Source organism: Pygoscelis adeliae, unplaced genomic scaffold (assembly GCF_000699105.1).
Source record: "Pygoscelis adeliae isolate BGI_AS28 unplaced genomic scaffold, ASM69910v1 Scaffold113, whole genome shotgun sequence".
Taxonomy (NCBI): domain Eukaryota; kingdom Metazoa; phylum Chordata; class Aves; order Sphenisciformes; family Spheniscidae; genus Pygoscelis; species Pygoscelis adeliae.
Window position 1 is genome coordinate 17,707,450 of NW_008825108.1, and position 25,490 is coordinate 17,732,939.

Here is a 25,490-nt window from a genome sequence, read left to right on the forward strand (position 1 = left end):
GTAGATGAGGCGCTTAGGGACATGGTTTAGTGGGCATGGTGTTGTTGGGTTGATGGTTGGACTCGATGATCTTGGAGGTCTCTTCCAACCTTTAATGATTCTATGATTCTATGATTCTATGATTGCTTTTTGAGGTAGCAGTGGCTGGTTTTCTTCTTCATGTTGATGGCTACTTTCTGGTAGTCAGCTGGACACAAATATCTAGGGAAGTCAGCTTTTGATCCTAATGTATTCTAGGTAATCTTTGTTGTTTATCATTTTCTCAATCAACCTAGTAGTGCTAGCAGGTGGAATTGAGTATTAATGCTTCATCAAGTAAGGCATTCTACTAAAATTCTCCCACAGAATTAGCAAATGATTATCATTATCCATCCATTGCTTCTCCTAGAGGTAGAGTACTGTGGCATCACATATCCTCTTGGCATGTTGAGTTATGGTGAAAAATCAGAGAATTGTCTGGTGGGATTATTTAACAAACATTTTTGTAATCTTTATTTGCATGTAATTGTGTAATATTTGTGCTGGAGCTTGGTATTCTTTGAAGCCTCTTACACTTTTCTCCATTGCATTTTGTCATATCTTCATATTGACATTGTTTTTCCTGTTGTTACCCACAATAGATAAGCTTTAGGAAAAAATGGGTATCTAAGAACCACCCTGTTACATAGAAGAATCTCTGCAGCTGCGCTCTGCCAGTGTATAACATTGTTCAAAAGATGTAAGAGTACTGAAGATCTGATTGTTTTTAGTCTTTGCCACTTTTAGGTAAAGCTTTCAAGATGAAACTCAGGTTCATTGTTGGTTGCATTTCAGATATTCTTTGTAAGTTTTTCAATTTTAACAGGAGGTAGGAAATTGAAAGCTCCTGTTTATAAGCCTTTAGTATCCACTTAGCTTTCTAATTATGGCAGCTGGATTTTAATATGATCATACAAATTTGCTGTTCTAAGGTACAGAAACCAGTCTTATTTCTAAAAAAAACCATTTATATGAGCAGTAGAATCCACGTGAAATCTCTGATGTCTATGTGGCACAGCAATTGTGGCATAGCCTTTATTTTGGTGGGTACCTTAATAACACCTTTGTCTTCGTTTTTCATTAAACTTGGAGCAACTTCAGAGGGTTGAAGCTCTGTCACATTTGGAGGAAATGGCCCAGAAGATACTAACTAATGTTTGACTGGCAAAATATGATCATGCAGATCTTCTCTTAGGAAACTGGACTAATAAAGTGACGTACAAATCTAACTTGTGTTTTCTTAAACAGTATGTTTATATCTATGAAAAATAGGGATGCGTATTTAAATAGGGGGAAACAAGAAAAACTACTACAGGCTTGCACATGAGAAAAAATTGAGAACAACTTCATTGTCTTAGGTGTAACTGAGCTCGATAGTAAATTCTTGAAATATTATATTAATTTTTGGTAAAAAGAAATCCAAGGGAGATGTTACTTTTCTACAAAAAAGGTTCATTTGAGCAGCTGTAATTTATATGTGGCCCCATCAGACATATATGGACCAGTTTCTTTTTATATTCAATGCATACCAGTTTTAATTATTTTTAGCCATGCTGTCCAGCTCACAAACCTGAAGACATCTTGAATAAGGTTAAGCTCTCAGACTGAGGCACCTGAATATACATGCCCAGTCATAGGTGTCTGCGCTTGCAGTAGGTGGCAGAGTTCCAATTTGTAATGAATGGAGCTCCCACTTTAATCAATACAGTCAACTGAGTCTGGAGAGTGATTTTGCTTGCCCTCAAGTAGGTGTCTAGAGTGGGATGTATTTCACTAAACAAACATTTCTAGTGTCACTAGCGATGCCTTTAGATATCTGGTATGTCCACAGAGGGTTAGCAGATCTAACACAGGACTAATGGGAGACCTCTGTCCTCCTGGATTGGCAGCTAAAAATAGGGCATGATACCCTAGATCGTCTGAAATAACAACGGATACCTACATTTAGGCAACTAACTAAGAGCCCTTGTGAATGGACAGTTTCATTTCTCTCTAAGCTCCATTGACTGTACAGAGCATAGAAGAAAGTACAGCTTTTTCGTGATTGTAATAGATTATTAGAAACTGAACATACACGTGAGGACCTAAATTTGAATGCTTTAATGTGAAACTAAATCCTGCCTTTGTACTTCTCTCTGAAAATATGAAGTCCAAATGATACAGAAAGTTTTTTCCCTGGTATTTAAGAGTATTTTAAATCTAAATTAGTTATTGCTAAACTGTCAAAACACATTAAGGATGTTTGTCCATGATGCAAGACTAAGGTTTATCTATGCAAAATAGATCAGAAAGATGCAACTCAGGTATCAAATTTTATTGTCATAAAGTGAAGAAATGCTAAAGAATAATGCACTTTTTTTTGTTCTAGTTGTAATGGAAAGTGGTGCAATCTCAAATTGAATTTTTAGGTAACTGTTGAGGAATACTAACTTTTAAAGACAATCCCTGGACTCTGCTTACCTTTGGTAGGGTCAAATACCACCTTCTGATGAAGTTTTTTAGAAGTAGCATAAAGGAAGCCTCTGTATCACCTCATCTAGACTTTTTCCTAGGTAAGTTTCTGACCTCCTTCTTCCATCTAAAGGAATTGAGGTGATCATGTGCATTCTTAATCTCAATGGCCAGATTCAATCCATTGCCATATACAGTATGGATATGTTTCCTGGTCCTTTTTGATTTTGTAAGATTTCATTTGCCTCCTCCTATTACAAAAAATGTGGACTGTAAGCAGTTTAAATTATTTCAGAATCTGTGCAGGAAGCAAATAACGGCGGGGAGAGTGAGAGGAAACATGAGTACGACTCCTAGTATTGTTAACATAGCCACCGTATTGGCCAATCTGTTTTAAGATAATGCTTTACTTTAGTCTTTTAATATATATTCTCTTTAGATTTTAGCATTGGGCAAGAATAATTTTGGGTTTATGATAGCAATACATTGTTCTGGAAGGGTGGTTTCTCACTTTCGTTAATGTCATTTCCAAAGAAGGCAGGTTCTACTATTCCCGGTTTGCAAATGCAGAAACATTACTTCATTTAGCTGGAATTACATGCTAGCCACATCACTTCTCCTCTGTTTGGAAAGCACCTAGCACACTGTGGTTGCTTTCAAATGTAAATAATTTTATGATTTATAATGGACATTGTATGCATTCTTTGGATCTGATGCTGTGCAGGGGTTGTGCCACAATCTGTAGCAGTTTTGATGATATTTAGTATATTTTGGTAGCCTCTCCCCCCAAAAAAGAAATTCCAGTTCATATAGTCATGGATAGTTCAGTCAATAATTTCCCTATTAAATTAATATATTCTGGGGACATACCTAAAAATTGTGGCCACTAATACAGATACTAGGTTCATTTGTAAAAAAGTTAATATCAGAAGCTTATAAATTACTTCAAAAGAAGAAAACACTGTCCTTCAACCTGTGTTAGCAAAGAGGATTTTTACCAATATAATGGGTATTAATTTGGTCAAAAAAGAGAACACGTTTGTTTTAATCATCTGGATACCACACTGTCCTTCAAGATGGACCAAATGCCATTCAGATTGCCTTCTCTGAGATATGTGGTAAGATGCTAGATACAGGTTTATCCAGTTAGACCAATTCTGTGTTAGGTCTTGCTTTTTCACAACTTCAAATAAGCCAATAAGTAATGTTTTCAATAAAGATGCACGGATTTTAAGGCCAGAAGGGACTGAAAGGAATATAAACTTCAGGATAAATGACTGAGATGGGAAGGAGGAGGAAGGTAAGAGGGGAGAGAGAAGAGAGCTAGAAGTGAAAGTGGAAACGCAAAATAGGAAAGAATCACTTACTAATATGTTCTTCAATATTAAGTCAGGTTTTTTTTCAGAATAGAGAAGTAACTGGATAAAACAGGAGACTAAGGGAAAAGCAGAGTGAAAAAATTAGACAAAGGAGGAGAACGAAATTAAAGGGAATGTGGGCAGTGTATGAGAAAAGAATTAATTCTAGGATCAACAAACAATCAGATAAGTATAAACAAAACTCTAATATATAGAAGAAAAAACAGAGGTAATGAAGTAAAATAATAGAAAGATGCAAGACTAACCTGAGAGAATTTCTCATTTCTGTACTATAGACTGCACACATTTCAGTGTGTCTAGTTCAAATCTGTGTAAATTTGGTGGGCTCTAAAGGAAAGCCATTGCTCTCATGACTTCGTTAAATCAGTTGGACGTTCTTGGGCAGGCGGCTGGGCAAAGTGGTTTTGCAAATTACTTGCCAGGGCGGCAGGTAATCCCCCCAGTCTTAATTTCAGGGCATTTTTTCTTGCATCACCAAAGCACTTCTCAGCTTTTTGACAAAGTACAGTAATAGTTGCAATATTTGATACATCATTTTTTGAAAGAGCATATTGGCTTTTAAGTAGCATGAACTTGGTGGATGGTCTGGTGAATTTTTTCCTATCTCTACGTTCTTTTTAAAGACATCAGTTAGAGCTTGAATGTCGTGTAATATTCAGCCAAAGGGTCTAATTAAAATATTGTATGAATGTTTGTGGAAGGTAACGCAGTGGCATGTATCGGTATTCTGACAATAACTGTAAACCAAGCACATAGGGGTTTTTTGGAGAATAACATTCCTTCGGACTACGTACATCACTTACCCAGCCTTAACTTCCATGAATAAATTCTGTCTATACTGGTGGTACTTCTTTCAAGATGTATCTATCCCTCCTCTCCAGTCCCCAAGTGGATAAACAGTGTTTGCCCTGTGCATTTCTGTTCCACTCTGCAGGAAACACATAGTAATGTTCTCAAAACGGTCACAGGGAGAGAGTTAGTCAGGGAGGCAGGTGGTATTCAGGGCTCCAGTTTCTGTTCCCTCTCTGGGAAAAACAGGGGACCAGGTAGACTTGGTCACTTGATGGATCGTGCATTTGTAAAGTGAACACAAGGGGTGCATTTTTAGTTTATAAGTTCCTGTCCTTTTGAGCTGAACAACCCCAGATTTTCCAGCTCTGCTTTTATGCTAGAGGAGAGAATTTTTGCTGGCGAAAAGCGATGACATGACTTAGTATGATTTAAGAATAGGAGGAGAATTAGTTAAGAATAATAGATAAGGAAATATTTGTTGTAAGACATGCTGCAAAAATAATTAGAATAAAATGCGCAAGTTAGGGAAAGGATAAAATTCCTTTAAATTATTCTGCAAGGTGTCTTTGATCAGACTATGAGTTCCTTGGTGGTCATGTCTCTTGCTGTGGTTCATAGAATGCGTGTATCAGTGGGGCCTCTCAGCTGATGCTTCCAGCCACTTTTAGTAAAAATACTAATGAGAATGAAGATAACAATGTCCTGTTTGTTCTCATCCATATTTACTAGTAGAATGAATAAGCTGTTAACTCAGTGTATCTGGTGTTGTAACTACATAGTTGTCAATGCTGTTTTACAGGTGACTTTCTCAACGAAGCCTAACTAATCTTAACTAATCCTTTGCTAGTTTTCCTAACAAGCAAGGGCAACTTTTTCTAGCTGCTCATTTCCTCTATTTCCTGTAACTTTATATTTCTTAATTAAAAAGCTGTTTTTTTCATGATGTTGGTGACCACAAAAAGATTAAATCAGTTCCTTCCCTCTCACTGAATGAAAAAGTCCACACTCACCTCCTAAATTTTGTTCTGAGATGGTATACCATTTTCAGTTTAATGAGACCGGTAGTGCTATTTCATCTTTTTCATGCTCTGCTTAGGCCTTTAGCATGAAATATTCTCCAGTGTTATCTGGAATGGACTGAGAAGGCAGTTACAGAGTGCAACCAGTGCTTTTTTCAGATTCATGCTGATGGCATTCTGACTGGGAGAAATATCTCTAAGGAAGTTCTTCACTGCTGAGTTTCACAGAAATGGAAGATGCTTGGGTGTATTCACTTGAGTTAACCTGGTGCAGGTGTGAACAAAAAAGTCATATCTGAGCTACCATGTCCTTGTTAGCTCTGATTGTATTGCTAAGGCATGGGGAGATGTAACTCGCTGTTCTTTATGCTACAGTAAGCTTAGTTGTTAGCAGTGAACTGTAGGAGAGCCTTTATGTACTTCTGAGCATACACATGAGACTGTTCCTTGATCGATGCTGTAAGATTGGTTGCAACTGCCAAGAGATTTGCCTGGCTTTTGTCACAGGAAGTGAACTATTCATTTTCTTGAAGTTAAGATACGAGTAACAGTTAAAGTGGGGAATAAAACATATCCTATATCGTAATGGTCATCATGTTATTTATTTACTTTATCTCATCCCCATCCTGAATGTGTCTTGTCTTTTTATGGGAACTTTTCTAGAGCAGAGATCTTTCTCATATGATTTAGTCCATCTATCGCCATATATACAGAGTTTTCATACACTGTTATTCTACAACTGCTACTGTACCTTTTTTAGTTGTTAAGATTGCTCCAAGATTGGTGATGCTCTCCTGCATCTTGCCAGTTATAGCTGTGTCATATTAGAGCAATCTAGTGTTTTTTTCTGAGGCTGACACAGCAGCCATCATTTAGCACCTTTATGTAATGGTATTTCGATACAACAACTTTGGTTTGGACAATGAAGTTTAAAGGTGATGGCACTTATCTAAATGGAGGCATGGATCCATCCCCTTGGAGTTGGTTATCATAAGGTTCCACTGTCAGTCAGTGACCAAAGAGAACAAATGTCTCTGCACCTCTTACTTTGGGATTGTGTTTGTTTGCATTGCTGCCATGCTTACAGTGTTTGGAGTGTTTGAAAGCCGTGAGGCAGACAACCATTACCCATATCTCGTGGGTTAGCATTTAAATCTGTGAGAGGAATGGGCTGGGTTTGGAGACATGCTTGGCAACCATGACTGCTTATCACCTCTGAAAATCAAATCCAAAATTATTTTTCTGTCAGTGACCAAAATCATGGCTCTTGTGTCCCAATCCAGGAGAGACGTTAAGGAACAGAGACACTCGCTTTGACTGAGACAGACCCAGATGGGGAGAGTTGCTTGCTACCTGTATATACCCAAATATATTTCTCTTCCTTTCTCCTCTTTCTCTGACTCTGTCCCTCTCCCAAATGGCTAAAATGCTAGCTAAAAATAGCTAACTATATCTGTAAGTATTGTGTGTAATAAAAATTAAAAACCAAATGCTAGTCAGTGAGCAGGTTGATCTTACAGCTGAGTCTTTCAAGCAGGTCGTACAGCCTACAAGGAGCCACTTTCAGGACTGGAGTTTTTGCAGTTAACACTCATCTGTTAGGAGAAGTTTGCTTGGTTAATAAAGTGGGGTTTGTCTTTTTTTTTTTTTAATTTAAGGACAGAAGGACAATTTGATGGAAATGTGAGGAACAGATTGAGTATATGTGAAATATGTATTTTTATTAGTATGCCACAGCTGCTAGCACAGAAAAAAACAGAATGAAACTCTTCTCATTTATTCTTTTTAATGATAAATGTAATCACCTTCAAACAAAACCAACATAGGGTATAGCATGTATTTTGAGAAAGATTTGAAACCACCTTCTTATTTACAACCCTTTTTTTTTTCCCTTCAACCTTGACGATTTCTTTAAATGGCTTATTTTCCTTTAAATGCTTCACAGCATATTTGCAAAAGTTATTAGGTAATATGGTATAATTAATTGTTTAATATCTTTAATACCACACTAACATGGTTATACTCAAGTATTATATCTCTCAAATGGAGAGAAAGAAAACTGTGCTGAACTTAGAAAAACAGGATTCTTACAAACAAATTATTACAAGAATTAAGTTCCATATCTGAATAATTTTATTCTGAAGTACAGCTTACTTCAAGAGTATGAAAGGGATGACATTTTCCCTGACTGGAGAAGGAAAAAATGCACATTCTAAAACTGTTTCCCCCATCTTTTCTTATGCAGAGGTTTTATCTGCTGTTTAATGGGTAAACTTACTGTGAAGTATAGTTGCTTGTTTAACTTTACCCCTATTCAAGTCTTTGATTTTGGCAGGTTAGTTAATTCAAATAAAATTTGTGAAGTTAAGCACTTTCAAGAAAAGGCATAGGAGAACCTAATTTAACCTAGAGTGTCTCTTTTATTCTTCTGTTATTCATTTGAAGTGCCCTATCAGCTTGAACTGACCAACTTCAGTCATTTTTACCCTTTTATTTTTTTCTCTAATGTAAACTGAAATTCCCTGCTGTTCGTGGTATTTTAGTGTTTAGCATCATTTAATGAGCAGGTATCATTAAACTTAAAAGGTCCTTTTCTGTATATCTCTGATTAGTTAGTGAAAGAACCAAAGAATTCCTCTAATTTATCTTTGCTTCCTTGTTATATTTTGATGTTGGCCCATTTTACGTTTCAGTGCCTTTTTATGAAATATGAAATTATAATTTTGGTGTGAAAGTAGGACAGAAAGTGGAAAAAAATCATTGGCACTGCTAGGCTGTTTAAGCTAGTATATCTTGTTTACCAGTGAACTAAGAGAATACTGTTTATTTTTAAACTTTTGCTCATATAAATACATGTGTGTGCCTGTGTGGGCACGTGTGTGTGTGTGTGTCTACACATACAAATATATATAAAATAGATACATATTCTAATGTAAGTATTCATTATCTGTGCTTTGCAAGTATACTTATTAACCCCTGCCACTAACCTTTGCAGCTGGGTACATGTATATTCGGCACAAAATTCTTCCTTTCTTGTACATCCAAAAATCCTATTGAACTCAGTATTGAATTTTAATTTTTAGCAAATATAAGATCAAGGTCCAATTAGTTGATGATACAAACTCTGTGGAATGGAAAAACTGAAAATTATCAGTTACGAGGGCATTGTACATGTTTGTATAGTTAGGTTTGGCTATTTTTAAAATCATAATAAGAACAGATCATTGGGTTTATAACACTCATTTGTTGTTAATTTTACACTTTAAATCCTACTTGAGAAGAATACCCGATTTAAGATACGACTCTCATAACTGAAGGCTCATGTGCTCTTCATTTGAACAAGGGTTTTCTGGATCAGGACCATTGTTTATTCTATCAGTTTGTTCTTTTAAGATTTTAAATGTCTAAATGATTTAATCAATACTGAAATGAATCATTTCCGTTACTGAGATAGTTGCCTAAGGTAATTCATCATTTCATAAAGATATTGCCATGTTTTAAATAGTGACAGTTATGGTAATTGATTAATGCAATCCAATATACCATTCCAATATCCATTCCCATTTTTGATGTGCTAAAAAATATTCCAGCATTTTGATTTTCTTATTTTCTTTTATGAAATAAAATCTGGGAGATAGAAACACTGCGTGAAGAAAAAATAATGAGGGTTGAATGGAAATAAAGGTCAGATATTATGTAGAAAGTTGCAGATGGCACTGTATGTCATTAACATCGCTAACATCTAAAAAGATGTAACAGTGCTGCCTACTGGTAAGATGTAGTAGTATTAAAGCATTAAAGTCAGTGTAGTGAAATTGTGTGTGTGCCATATCCTTCATTGTAACAACAGCGTTCTCTATTTTTTTACGCCCTGGTAAGTGTTGACAAGATTCATGGTTTTGCATCAGGATTAATAACACATTCTTACATGTGTCACTTGCATGGAAACTGGATGTGCAAAATAAAAGATGTAATTATTTTTCATCGATACTTGTAAAATTCTCTTCTAATGTAATTGTATGCATTCTGAAATTTTTGTAGTGAAATTGTCTATATTAGATATAAAATTGTTTTTATTAACAGTGTTGCCCTGCTTAAAAGTAAGATGCCACATGAAAAAACAGTCTTATTTCATGTTACTTGTAAAGACTTATCTTGTAAAATGCAAAAATGGCAACCATTTTAATAGTAGTAAATAAGAATACATAGCAGATGCAGAGCTTCTTATCCAAGAAAATAAAATCACTTTATAAAAAACTCAGTAGTTTTAAAGATTGAGAAACTGAGACAGTGGATTACTAAGATTAAAATTTTAAACTTCATTGTCTAAAGTTAAACTCTTCATATTTATCCGTGTTTATTCATATTTATTTGTTATTTTCAGGACTAAGGAATTATTTCACCCCTTTGAGAATTAGAACCTTTTGTTGAGATATGTAAGGGAATTTTCAGCTTGCCTCTAGGTATGCAGTTTCAAAACAGGAATTGACATCAGCAGTACAGTAAAATTGGGGTATAAGCCTGGCAGGCAAAACTCCAATCTTCCATCTCCAGTACAGCACTTTGTCTACAGATGTTATTAAGTACAAATGCAGGCCAATTATTTACTTACATTGATGTAAGGGGCTCCCTACCTATTTATTTAAAAAAAAAAATACACAATTATTCTGGAGTTAATAAATGGAAGCTTTTTGTGACAGTGGTCCTATTTGAAGACACTCCCAAAAGCAAAAGACAGAGGTCAAAGAAACAGTCTGGTATCCCTATGGTAAGCTGCTTTACCCCAGCAGTGAGGAGCTGGAAATACTGAGGAGTTCCTGTATCAGCTGGGCAAGATGTAGTCATTCATATGCATAGCTCCTTCTTCCCCTGATGTAGGGCCTCTTTCTTGTGTTGAAATATCCTCCCTGGGAGTCGCAGACTGTAAGCCAGGGCTGCCTGCAGGAGCTCCATATCAGTCATGGAGATGATTCAGGGAGCTAATGATACTTGTAGCTAATTATCTTGTGCCACCTTGTCCTTGATTATCTTCAGGGAAAAAGGAGGAGATGCTACAACAAGGAACTAATTCTGGTATCTTCTGCCAGGCTTCCACTTGAGGCATCTGTTGAGATAATAAGTTAAGAAGGACTAGTTCCAGGAAAGCTGCCCCTTCTCCTCTTAAAAGAAACTGTTTGGTTATTGCTAGTTAATATGCCAGTTTATTTAAAACTTATAAATCAAAGATGTATATGGCCAATCATGATGCACAACCTTTTAGAGTGCTGCAGGAACACAGGTATTTTGTAAGTTTATAATAACCAGTGAAATCTGAATGAATAATTTTTAGAACGGGATACTTGATCAAATATTAGTAACATTTAGGGGGCAATTTTTACAAAAAATGGTCACTACAGTGTTACACCATGCACAGTACCAGTCCTGATTCACTTGCACATATTTTATGCATCTCATACCTGACTAACAAAGATACTGCTGTATTCCATATGATTACATATCATATCTCAAATACAGTTTTACATGTAAATATCTGTTATCACTCAGAGGCAATAATTCTTTTAGAAATGAGGTCACCCATGCAAAGAAAATGGAGTTTAAACAGCACTCCCTTCCCAAACTTTTGATTTTCACTGAGAGCAGAAGGAACGTGTGTTTTTCACTCACTTCAGCCACTTCTCCACCTTTCTTCTCTCAGTGAGATTCCAGCCCTAACGGATAACATTGGATAAATGCAGTCAATAAAAATTTAGGATCACAATTATGTTTGATTAACCTGGTTTTTATTTCTTATAATTTCATCTGACTGCCAAATCTAAGCAATTGAGCCCCATGACACAAAGAATTCAGTACATCATAACATACTGACTGAGAAACCATTAATAAATACTGTATAACATTATTATACCTGTATGCTAAGCAGGCATGATACGAAAACTGCATTTGCATTGTTGTAGCCATTTTTGCATTGTTTTTGCAAGATGAATACAGCAAGTAAAATGTCATCGTAGATTATGTAATAAAATGTCTGAAACTGTAATGCAGCCATGTAAAAATGCAGTTTAACATGATGTGCTGTAGCATAATGCAGAGCAATTAGATAAATTACTGTTAAAAATAGATGAAAAATCCATTCTAATGTATGCTTAGCTCGCAAGGGGATATTCTCTTCCCTCATACCTTAAAACCCAGAGTGGAAGGTCCAAGAAGCTGTCAGTCTCATTTGTTTTCTATCATGAGTATTGAGAGAAAGTAAGTTTGACTCAAAAAACTTTAACATTTCTCTTCAGCATGTACTGCATTCAGGGAGGTTCAAGAAAGAGTTTCTACCTGCTCTTCCTATGTAAGAAACTGAGATATCCAAAATCAGATAAGAAGGATAGAGAGCCCCAAACCGCTTTTTTAACTCCTTATCCTCAACTCAGTGCTGTTTTCTCAAATTATCATCTCTTCCAGTTGTATACCTAATTGGCTGGGGTTTTGTGGGTGTGAATCTTTCTTGTATCTTCCAATGCAAGGCTAAGCCCACGGTCTACCAACTGGATAGTCATCAATTTGTGTGAAGTTCTGTGGCCATAGCAGGATAACTGATCAGGCAAGGACACTGAAGGATCATGTGATGGTCAAGCCAGATCAGGCTTGAGAAAAACGATCTGTACTATATTATCAGAAGGGAATGACTTGGATTAATGGAAAATCACTTGCAGAAAAGAAAGATACTGTGAAGGTATCTTTATCTATTACTGAAGGTGCTGAAGAGCACCCTTCTGAGGAGGTGGAGAGCTCCAGGATAGTTCAGAACGCCAGGATTGCTCAGGAACGTTGGAAAATACTAAGGAAGGAAATGTGTGCAAGTGTTTTTATTTTGCTGGCAGCTATGTGTTTCTAGTGATTTTTTTTTTGAGTGAAGCAACAAAAACATCACTAGAGTGAGCCTTGGTTTCACTGGGGTACCACTGCAACTGGATTTTTAGGCTGTGTCTAGACTGTTAAATAAGACGTATCCAGGATCATTCTCATGCTCTGAGTCCCACTGCACAGAACATCTGATGCCTGTGGTGTAAATTCTCTGAGCTTCCAAAGCAATTTGTGGTAAGATCCACCTGTGTATTTGGAATGGTTCCTGAAATGTTCTTACTTCTGAACTGTGCCTGCAAATTGTCTAGGAGAGTGCTAGCTGGCATGAGTAAAAAGCATTTCAAGAGCAATTGTAACAATTTCAAATGTAGGTGATCATATTCTAGTGCTCAGGAGTGTTTCTGGGCAGTATTTTATTTACTAGTATAGATCAAGCTGCCAAGTCCCTGGAAGTGGCAGCAAATGGTGACTTTGGGATTATGAATGGATCCTTACTAGCCCCAGAGGAGTTGAGAAATTAGGTAGAGCTAAGCCTGATGAGCATTCAGATGAGGGACATCAGCCTGGGCTTTCAGCTGTTACTATACTTAATCAAATTTCAAAAAGAAGGAATTCCTGTTGTCAAAATAATGTCATTTTCTTATAAAATACCTGTCAGATGTCCTCCTTTGTTACTCGGAGGAGGGCATATATAGGTAGAATAGATATGCGTACATATCTGTTTTTATCATCCCAGTTCCTGTGATGAGTTGGAGTATTCAGAAAAGGCTTGGCCCATAAAGAACAGGGTTTAAGTACACATTACCTCTTGTATAAGAGCAGTCCTTACTCCCTGCAGGACAACATCTAGACATCTTCCTTAAAATTTAGTTTTCTTCCTTTCTTATTTTTAGGTTCACTCCTATTTTGACTGAGGGGGTTGCAGTTGTTACCAAGGAAAGGATTTCCTTTTGGCTGCTGTTCTCTCTGCCTTTCTCCAGTTTATTGCTCCATGTTCAGCTGTGGCTTTTCCCATCACATACCAGAATTTGGTTATATTCTTTCTGGCCTCGTTCTCCTCTCAGAAAGTTTGAATTTGTACTGTTTTTTCCCTGTGCCTCATCTTCCATATTCCATTTATTATTTGGGCCCAGATTTGGCATTGTGTTTGTCACTTGGTAAGAGATAACCATGAGCTATGCCCTTGAAATTGTGTTTGGTGTTCCTCTTCCGTCTCCCCAGGGATCCGGTGTGTATATACCACTCATGAGGTGCCTGAGGTGTTGAGAACCATGCAGTGCATCTTTTCTAATCTCTCCTGGAGATGTTCCATTTTTCATGAGTAATTAAGAGCAGGAACTTCAATACAAATGGGATGTATTTGTAATGAAAATTCTTAAATGTTACGGTGGGATAGGTAGGATGTTTCTTATGATCTCTTTTCTATTTAAAAAAACTGATTTAAAAATCAGACTTGGTTTCATCCCAGTGCAAAGCAATAACTTATTATTATTGCAAAATGTTTGAAGAATTGCAAAATAACTCCTTTTCAATCTGTAATGTGCAATATATCTTTCATTTATGAATTAATGAGAAAGTGAAGAATCACTGCAATGTTTACACCTATATATTGAAGTTTTAAGTAAGCAGTGTTTGATGTATTAGTTACGGATAAGGACATATGTCGAATGTACTCAGTTCAGCATTGTAAGAAACTTCAGGGGACTGACTGTTTGTAGTGGAGCTGGTGGGAATACTTGGAAAGTTTTAGTTGTCAACATGCTTTGAATATCTTGCTGAATCAGATCATAATAGGGGAGTAGATACTACATGAGCCGCCAAGAGCTATGTAGTTACTTAGATACTCAGTAACATTTTTATTTACCATGTCAAACATGGCATTTTGCAGGACAGCACATTTATTGTAGGGCTTGCAGCTTTTTCACCACTTGAACTCCTCTTCTTGCTGCAGTTTTGAAGAAGTATATAGAAGAATACTGCGTTCAGTTTTGGGCCCCTCACTACAAGAAGGACGTTGAGGTGCTGGAGCGTGTCCAGAGAAGGGCAATGAGGCTGGTGGAGGGTCTGGAGAACAAGTCTTATGAGGAGCGGCTGAGGGAACTGGGGTTGTTTAGCCTGGAGAAAAGGAGGCTGAGGGGAGACCTCATCGCTCTCTACAACTACCTGAAAGGAGGTTGTAGCGAGGTGGGTGTTGGTCTCTTCTCCCAAGTAACAAGCGATAGGATGAGAGGAAATGGCCTCAAGTTGCGCCAGGGGAGGTTTAGATTGGACACGAGCAGAAATTTCTTTACTGAAAGAGTGGTTAAACATTGGAACAGGCTGCCCAGGGAAGTGGTTGAGTCGCCATCCCTGGAAGTATTGAAAAGACGTGTAGATGTGGCACTTAGGGACATGGTTTAGTGGGCATGTTGGTGTTGGGTCGACAGTTGGACTCGATGATCTTGGAGGTCTCTTCCAACCTTAATGATTCTATGATTCTAAGAGTACCCATGCTGCTGTGCTTCATGGTCGATGCACTGTTCTCCTTGGCTGCTAGGCATAATCCCTGCGAGCTTTGCAGCTCTGACGGGTCCTACATGCAAATGTGTGAATCACTAACTGCATCCAGTGTGTGGGGCTATCACAGTGGTGCCTCTCAGCATACATGGTAGCAGAACTTCTGGCACTTAAGTGACGTCTTTTCATCCAGGGAGGCAAAGCTTTGGATTACTTTCATAGACTTAGAGGCTTCAGTGCCACCTGGTATTTCAGGCCCTTAATTGCTGTTTTTGCAACTTGTCTGTGGGAACTGAGACTGTCTTTCAAAGATGCTTTCAATGTGTTTGTGGTGTACAATGGAAAGTGTTGTAGTACATACTCATTCTACCTGAGCTAATACTGATCCACGCAAGTACTTCTGCATAGCACAGCTGTATGTCCATGCAGAGACACTCATTTTGGTATTAATGCTGAAAAGCCCTGCTGAGTTTCTGAGCTCCGTTCTGCAGCTAGCTTGAATGCTGATGGTTTGTGTTATATTTAACTGCGGAGTGTAGTCATGCCTTTAGACTTCCAAGTGAGACACTCTGGAATCTGAGGAGCTTCAGTGTTCAAAAACTTTGTCAGCTCTTTTGTCAAGTAAATGTAATTATTTTCTTGATAGAATTATACATCTGGTGAGCAAAATGAGAAAAAAAAATTAAAACAGCAATTTTGTTATAACTTTTGGCAAAGTATTTCATGAAGACTAACCCCAAAATAAGTTAGAATCCGAAGCTGGTTAGAAGGACTGTAAATAACAATATGGTAAGATACCAACTGGTGAATCCCAGATCCTTCTGGCATCTCTGCTGTTATTTAATTAATTATCCAGAGTACTACTAAACAGCGTGTTAGTGAAGTCCAAAGAAGATACTAATTGGTTAGAGTTGTCAACACTAACAGCACTAAAAGAGTAAGAAAAGCTTTCAGCACACGATAACTATCTGTACAGGGATGAGGAAATCAAGATTCTGTCACCATTAAATTAATCTTAGAAAGTGTATATATAATCTCATTTGCCATATCTTTTATATTTTAACAATCTAGAAAGGTATCTGAGTACCCATAAAGACCACAATAGAGGGAGCAGTCATGCAACCAGAAAATTAGAATATTTTTGCCTCGAAGTAAGTTAATACACTTGAGAGAGGGTAAATTGAAATGCAGGAACCCAGACAAAAGAGACGTTGGGGTGAGCAAATGACAGTGAGACACATTGCACTAGGTCTTAGGCCACCTTGTTTTTATTCCTGTCTCTGCTGCTGGCTTGCTACATGACCTTGATCCAATCAGTTCCTTATTTTATGCCTCAGTTTTTTCATCTGTTAAAAAATGGGGATAATGATACTGACTTGCTGATGAAAAATGCTTTACAAAATGTGGGTGCTATTATAAGCAGGGTATCAAATCACCAGGTCGGTAGCTAATGGTTCATGAATTTGTAGCTATAATGTAAAACTATGTAATTTGTAACTATGATTTACTACAGGTAAAATATTCCATTTAAGTCTGAGCCTTGGTTAACCAAAACAAACATGAAGTGTTTCAGTGAGAAAAAGATTTTTTTTTTTTTTTTTTTTTTTTTTGGTGATGATTCAAGGACTTAATATACATAGTTTGACTATTAGTTAGATTTTTAGATGAGGTAGATTTTTTTAAACCATATCTAAAGCTTTTTTTGAACAGATGCTCCAATGCATTGTGATGCAGCATAAAAATGAGAAGGAGTTACCAGAACAGTGTTACCTACGTTGATGCAAAGCTATCCAAGTTACCTGTGAATGATTTCATCTGCATGTCCCATTGCAGCCCCGTGCAGGCACAGAACCAACTGTTGCAGTTTTAGCATAGCACTACTGCACAAAGTTTGTCTTGGCTAATCTAATGTAGGGGACATGACTTGCTATGAGGGTGCTGGAGCAGTGATTTGATCATGCACAGGAAACCTGTGTTTCCTAGGTTTTCCAGACCTCTGCCTGGTCCCTAGTTTGGCAGAGTTGCTGCGCTTGCTGAGTAAGTGCGAGAGCTGGTTTGTTGTGCATGCACAGGGAACTTCGGCAAACGCTTCTGTACATCCTCTGGCCATTGCATGCGACAGCCAGAGATGGCTCAGGTAGTGTCTACAGTACTCAAGGATACCCATTAGCCAGGATTCCTACTGGATAAAATCATGGGCTTCTGGTGGAATTTAGGTAGAAAGGGCCCTCTGGAGGTGATGGGGCCCCATGTCCCCACTCAGAGCACAGTTCATTTAGATCAGGCTGATCTGGATCTTTCCTAGTTGATTTTGAGTCTCTCTGAGGGTGGAGACCTGTTGCAGTGTTAGACCACTTCACTGTGAATGATTTTTTCCTATCATCTAATCAGAAATTCTTGTGTTGCAACTTGCGTCCATTGCCTTTTGTTGTGTCGCTGTACACCTCTGGTTCCACCTTTTCACACCTTACCATTGAGGGTCCTTGAAGACAGTGAAGGGATTCTTACATAGCCTTCTCTTCTGAAGGGTGAACAAACCCAGTACTCGCAAACTCTCCCCATACATCATGTCCTGGCTCCCTTAGCACCTTGATGGTCTTCTGCAGGACTCACCATAGTATGTTGGTGTCTTGTACAGAAGCCTACAGCACAGTACTCCAGATGCAGTGCCACAAGTGCCAAACAGAGTATAAATCATTTCCTTTGACCAGATGCCTACACTTTTGCTAATAAGTATACAGCTGGCTTTCTTAGCTGCAGGGGTACATGCAGACTTATGTTCAACTTGTCCATCAGGACTCGTCAGACCTTACTCTGAAAAGATGCTTTGTATCCTGTTGACTCCTCATCTCTAGTATGGGGTTCTTACTGCCCAGTTGCAGTAACTTTGCACTTGCTTTTGGTGAGGTTCTGCATGAGGTTCTTCATTAGCTCATTCCTCTGGCCTATTGAGCTCCCTCTGAATAGCAGCCCAGTAGTGCTTTCACATCCCCTCCACACACCCCAATTTGGGACCATCCATGGATATGCCGAGGGTGTACTCCATTCCGTTGCCCAGGCTGTTGACAAGGATTTGGAACAGTATTGGTCCCAGTACTGATCCCTGGGAAGCATCACTAGTATGTGGCTGCCAGTTGGTTTTCATACAGCTCATCTCAACACATAGAGAAAAGACGTGTTGGAGGGTCTCAGCTGCATGTGGGCTGATGAGCAGAGCAGAGCTGCTGTAGCGAATCCGCGATACTGTTTCTGGCCCCAGAGTGAGAGCTCTTCTGCATACCAGAGATTACAGATCTTTCCGCAGTGTGATACAGTCTTACCTCTAAGAGGCTGCAGTACAAAAATAGGGCAATTATCTAAAAATGATAGCATGCATAGACCTCAAAGATACAAGAATAGGAAAAGAGTGTAATATGACATGTAAACAGTTGAAATCAGGGAAAATTTGGGCTGAATGTCAATTAGAAGTGATTAATGAGAAACATGACTATACAGCAGTGTCTTCTGCAAGAAATAGCTGAGTTCTGTCTAGTCAAAATCTTAATTTTTCTCTCGTTCGCTGAGAAATATATGGGCTGAATCTTTAGATATCGCTGTGTTTTCTGATATTTTTATATGTTTGGTATTTCTGATGTCTGTGGCTATTAAAGAAGCTCTTTGCTGCATTGTCACATTCTGTTCTCGTGGGCTTCACACCTGAACTGCCAGCCAGAATAGGCTGGGGCTGAAATATAGTGAAAAGTTGGATCGGAGGAGCGCTACTAAACACAGATATGTATTTCAATTTAACATTATTATGTAGCTTTATTTATGAAATATATTTTCTCTCTTTTATATTCTTATTACTATGTAATGTGAATAGCTTTTTCCAAGATTGTACGTGGTCTCTAAATCCTGATTTTTTCCCCTAATGTGAAAAGGAAGAAAAAAAGCTATTAGCTTGAAGAAGGTTTCTTTTTAATGGCTGGACTTGAAACGTCAAAGAAATCCACATTTCTGGCCTAATCCTGTATGAAATCCCATTAGATAGTGGCTCCAATGAAACTTAGAGCTGATTTAGCTCCTGAGTGTGCAGATCTGGTGATACTTGGGATACAAGTCTCTGTTTATGAGTTTAATACTTGGTACACTCCAGATGCTCTGTACCACTAAATCAGTGTAAGCCTGGTGCAGTAGCATAATCTGCTTTACTAGTTAAAGTTAGAAGTTAATCTTCTACATATAGCTCCCTGCTATTCTGTCTTGATGGCACTCTTTTCCCATAACGCTTTCCCCAGGTGCTAGCTCTTGTAGTTAGTTATCATTATTTATTTAAGCTGCCATGCAACTAACACAAAATTAGCTAAACCCATTTCGAAGCGAAGTGTCTGGCACTCCTTTTGCTGCGGTGGAGTGCACCTGTTTATACTAGGCCAGAATTTGCCCCAAATGTCTCATTTAAAGAACAACATCAATGATAATTTCGACTACTCTCGTGCCAAATCCTGTCAAAACATTTTTGTTTCTGCACATCATCATTATTCGTTTATGACTGCGTGGCCGTGGGAAAAGCATTTCTTAGTTAATTACAGACACGGAGCCTGCAGAGGGAGCTCAAGCCCTTGTTTATGTGGGCCTCACTAAAATAGCAATTTTTTTCTACAGGCAGTGGAGTAACTTGTTATTTAAATATATCAGAAATTTGTTCTTCAGTGTATCAGGTTTTTGTATGTGGAACCTAGCTATTATGGAGATATATGTGAGAGTAAAAGACGTTGCGAAGTGACTGGGAAGAGTGAACATTTCTGGGACTTGGTAGGTGGCACTGTTTGAAATCTCCAGAGCTGTAATGTCCAGACCTCCAAGGCTTCCTTTTCAGTGCCCATTCTGGATGGAAAATAGCTTCAGTAGGTCACTGCTCTGTCAGGTCAGAGCCAAAATAGTGCAGAAAGACCAAATCGAACTCTGAGTTGGAGCTCAGATCAGGAATGTGGAGCTGGAATAAATGAGGCCAGGAATAGAAGAGCTGAGGCGGCTGTTGCAGACCTTGATCAAGGAAGGACAGAGCATGCCTTACTTTGGGTGGGAGCAGGCAACAAAACTTCTGGTTGAGTAAGATCTTCAAAAAACATTTGATTTGCTTTGCTGACTGTGATACGTTTCATCATGAATGTCATGAGAGAAGGGAGGTACGTAAATGCCATTGGAAGGAACCAGTAATACTGCAATCTACTTTTTCAAAAAGTAAAAAGAAAAAAAATGCAAATCTAGCAAACAGAGATAAAGCTATGGTGATGTTGAGAAGGACAGCACTGCACCCCTTAATCCTCCCCTTGGCAGGTGCAGGCAAGAGCTAGGATTTACCAAGACCATGTCCCTGTGCTGCCCTGGGGGGGTCTCCAGTTGCAGAAGGCCCCTGCCTCTCAGTTGTGAAGTGTATTGAACTTCCGATCCTTTTCTTGCAGCTGAAAATGAAAGAACTATGTTGTTTTCTATCCCGTCAGACATTTTAGCTTTGCAAGAGACAGGAGTGTGTATGTAGCCAGAGTCTGGGAACCTGCCAAACTTGGCTGCTGTGAAGGCAAGAAATACTGCGAGTTTGTTCTATTTTGAGGTAGTCCTTTAATAATTAAGGATGGAGGAATGGTTTTAGTGGTACTGTTGGGGTTTTTTTGGTGAAAATAGGTTTTCCCTACGATTGCCTCTCGTGCCCATTGGCAGTGGACTCTGGCGCACTCTCGAAACAGCCTGAAATGAAGATTGGCATTGGTAGCTGGTTGCAAATTGCGAAGGTCTGATAGGGCAAAAGAGACTGTTAATTTTTCGGTCTTTCTGGTGAAATTGTAAATATTACCAGAATCAATGAGGCAGATGGTGTATCAGTTCATACTGAAAAACTAAACTGTGTTTTCAGGGAGAGGGTTTCACCAATCATTCCAGCTTCTTTCAGATCTTGTGTATATGACAGAGGATTTTTGAATTCTGTCTTCAGTACTGGATGGTATAGAATATCTGGCTGCCGTTCACTAAAATGTGAATGGTATCGTTCGATATGGCTTTTTTTTCAAGTACTATTTGTGCTGGAATAAATTTTGAGAGTCTCAAGTGCTTATTTTAAGTTTCCTACCTGGAGAAAAGGTGTCGTTATACTAACGTTTTTTTTGTGAATTAAATGTTGGTGATAAATGGTTATGGACAATAACAATCAGTCAGCTAATCAGTTGGTTGTAAACAGTGAATTGAAACTCACTTTTCTTCTTTGTTGTATCTCTAGATCTGCAGTCCTCATAGCTTCCTCCTGGTAAACATATACTGATCTCTAGTATTGGGGGGGTGGAATCTCAAGCAGAGATGTAGACACCTCCCTCCCTCCAACCTGTTCTAGTTTGTTTGATTGCCAAAACCTCTCCAGAGTTTCATGAACACCCTGGATCAGAACATGTTTGTAGTTTATTGCAAACAGAGGCTTTAAGGAATATATTTGCCCACTTTGCTGTTTTTAATCTAGTATCCTTGGTCACATGCTGTTAAGTAAAAACTGTTACTAACCAGTTGGTTCCTGACTATCTGTGTGTTGCATCTTACTGTTTGCAACAAAACATGATCTATCTTGGATTCACATGGGTAGAGAGGTTTGTGTCCACTACAGTTAATTACAGAATGGTCAGGCAATTAAACATTCTTACTGGCTCAAATTTTTTAAAAAATAATAATAAATTGATGTCGAGTAAATATTAAACTCCTAGTAAGTTGTAAAATTTTTCACCAAAGATGTTTGTAACATAGTTTGTTAACCTTCTGAGGGAGAAAAAGAGGTAAGTGTTGACATAGTGTTAACAATTAAAGACTTTGAGTTTTGAGTGGAACCAACCCATAATCATCACCAGAAACCACAGAGTTTTTTTTAGTCATTCATGAAGTGAAAGATGTTTTGAGTAAAACCCATGTGTATGAACTTCACGTGTGACACACATCGGCTGCCCGGCTTATTCTCTGTTCCCTGCTGGGGTTCCCGATCACCCTCACCGTATTTGTGCCACTTCCCACCCAGGCCTTCTCCTGAAGCTTTTCCTCCCCAGGAAGCAAAGCACGACAGCAGACAGGATTGTTCACCCTTGGATCCTCTCCAGCCAGACTTGACTCCCTTTACCCAGGACAATCCTTCAAGACAAGTCTTGTGCCCTTGCTTGCCCTCACGTGTCCCTGTGCCATGCTGAGGGACACACAACTCACACCATTGTCATCATGCCATAAGACCCCACGCTGCTGATCTGTGGCCCAATCCTCTCAATATTTAGGACACTTCGAACTGGAAGATGAATGAAAAATAATGATTGTACTTTGTATCTCGTGGTCACCTAGGGTGCAAAGAGGTTGCAGGCTGAGTTGTATAAATTGTGAAGGTGGCGGCTCACCCGTTGAGAGGGTCCCAGCCCTGAGCAATGCGTACGTGTGTCAGTCCTCCCAAGCGCTGTTGGTTAGGGTTCGCTTCTTTGTGGTGTCTTCACAGGCATTGTAGGTGTAGGTCCCAGAGTCACCGTACACTTTCCCATGTGTGTTTCTAGGCTGCCCTGTTGGATGGCAGCAGCGGTGAAACCATCTGCAGTACAGAGTGAGCTTGAGTTTCCTCAGTGACTTTTCACTGCCAGGCTTTAATAAACCCTTGGAAAGTCAAAACCCACCTACAACGAGCATCCAAGGGTTTGTGTGTTATTCACTTCATGTCTGCACATAGCAAACAATAGACCTTGTTGTTGGAAAACTGCGAAATTGGTATGTCGCTTACAGAGGCCGAACAGTCAATCCTTGCTCTTCCCTGTGCGTGCGTATAGTTGCTACCAATGTTAATTGCCGTTAATTGAGTAAGTTGAGGGGAAAAAAGCTTGCTAGGCAAACTTAAAGACTAGAAATTTGGAGAGCCTGCTTTAAAGTTGTTCATTGCATCTTCTTTAATTTTATTATCCATGTTATGTTCTCATTATTAAAATAGTTGGAATAGAAACAGTACAATTCTGATACTAACTATTTCACCCTAATATTGTAAATGTAGGGAGTAGCATTTGTATTCTAGGAAATGAGTGACAAAATTTCACTTTGAATTTGTTTTTAGGATTAAATATGGTAGCGTATATTCTGTGATCACATATACTATATAATGCAAATACATACAATTTAAACCTGGTAATTATTCTATAAATCCATGATTGTGTCTCCTTCCAGTTCTTACTTATTAAAGTAGTCTGTCTGTCCTCTCACACGTTGTAAGGGTTTTGCAGGGTTAAGTCTATGATTTCTAGTTACTGGTATTTAAATCAATACAGGGATTCCCTAAATATCGTCCATGCATCTTGGCATTTGTATTACTTAATACTGATATGTACTGTTCAAATTTCTTCCTCTTAGTTCCTTCTAGTGCTCAGGACTGTTATTAAATCAGTTCTTTGGCTTATCAGTGCAAGACTTGCTTATAGATCATGCGGTACTAGAGATAGCATCCAACTGTTGCAAGAGCTGACAGTTGTCCAGAGGATTACAACTGTGATCATATCGAGTTTGGGGGTATCCTGACCTGTTATATGTTCTTTTGCATAATTGTTTCTGGAGGCAAAAGGGCAGGAAGGGTGCAGAATTAGAGCAACGCATTTGACGGGAACTTGTCATCTGAAAAACAGTTTGCATTGCCTGTCATCTTTTGTTTGGTAGAAAACAGGCTGTGACATAATACCTGTCACTGCCAGCGGGTTTTTCTCTGCACCCTGGAGTGAAAAATCCCATGCAGTAGCAGCCTGAGGTCTAGGCTACCTATGTGACTGCACAGGACTCGGCTGTTCTAGCGGTCTGTATTTGCATACAGGGACCCACCTGCCCCAATTAAGGAGGGAAGGATACAGGGAGATTTTAAAAAAGAAAAAAAGAAAAGAAAAATATAATGACAGCCTTGATCCTGGGAGAGGAGATCAAGAAACGTCTTCTGAGTTTGCTGTTGGGCCAGAAAGAATTCAGTGCAGAAGGGAGAACGGTAAATGCAAAACACGCCAAGTGCATCTCGAGGTTGTTAGTGGGAAGATGGGCTGAAAGCTGGTGGCAATGAATGGAAGTTTGGAACTGGAGACTTAGTTTCTTGTGAAAAGATGGCAAGTGAAAGAGGGAGAAACTACATAATTCCCTGATACTTGAAAATATGTTATTTTTTTAATTATAGAATAGTACCCAGTGTTGTGACATCTATGGAAAATTTATGCCTTGGAATTAATTGTAATCTGTGTAATAGAGTAGGTGTATTGACTGTTTTATTTAAGAGTGTGGAGTGTGTTTTAGGAGATGATGATGATGATGATGATGATGATACTAAGGATTAAAAGGGTTTTGACAAATGCAGTGGTATCATAGCCATTGAGAAGCATGTCCTCCCATGAATACACTTCCGTGATATTTTTTTTTTTTTCCCCCTGTGCTGCATATGGCTTTGAAATTGTTGCTCGCTAGTTTATTTCTGACTCAGGCTTTGGTCATTATTTTGTTGTCTTTGTAAATGCCTGATATAAAATGTTTAGGACTGAACTCAAGGTTAATGTCATTTTAACCAGCCAAACTTGACATACCTCTGATACAGCTTTGTGGAAGAGGCACCTATCGCTTGATAGCTGTGTGAAACTGTTGCCTACAGAGATGGGCTCTTGACACTGTCTGCCAGCCTCAGGCTGTCCGCTTTGTGTCTGCTTTAATTGAAAATTAATAGTTAGGGGGTTGCTATGGAAATGATACCATTGCTTGCAGACAGCAAACCCAGCTTTTTGCAAAGAGACACTAGTGGTATTGTTTGTCCTTGTTGACCTCAGAAGTTCAAAAGCCCGGAGGAGGAAAGGAGATGCAAATATTTTACTTAAAAAAAATAATTTGCATATTTATAAAATTATTTTTGAATGTCAGAGATATCAAGTTTTTTTAACAAACTTTTGTGGGTAAAATGAGAGTGTAGGCTTTTAAATGTTATGTTAATTGTTATTACACTGCTTTGCAGGTTGATAAGGCGGTATTGCTGAAGAGCATATTATGTTATCGTTCTAGTGAATGTAAACAGATTTGTGTGAAAATGTTATTTGACTGATGTGATAATGGAAACTATCATTTATTTCCTCTGGAGTACATAAAGTCATTTGTATCATTGTATACATTATTCACAGCTTTTTTGAAATGTGAAAGCACCGTAAAACTGTGCGCAGTTGGGAAAAATAAAAATAGGAAAAAAGTAGATTGGAAAATCTTTTTCTCGAAAGGGAGGGAGCTCATAAACTGCATTGAACACTCAGCCCGAACAAGCAGAGCAGAATTTAAACTCTTTTTTTTTTTTTTTGCATGTTGTTACTGCCTAAATCATAGTTGTACATAGAACACGTCATGTGATTGTGGGCTTTTCGTGCTTTGTTCAGTCCTGTGATAAGGCATGTGTTCATATCTGCGTGTGTACAGCCACCCCCACCCACCCACCGAGTGAGTGGTG

The 25,490-nt window shown here is 38.5% G+C and overlaps 1 long non-coding RNA gene across 1 annotated transcript in view; it reads left to right on the forward strand.

Moving 5' to 3' along the window:
• The window catches only part of LOC103920017, a 173,187-nt gene that overhangs the window by 133,838 nt on the left and 13,859 nt on the right, over positions 1-25,490 (forward strand). The window lies entirely within an intron of this gene.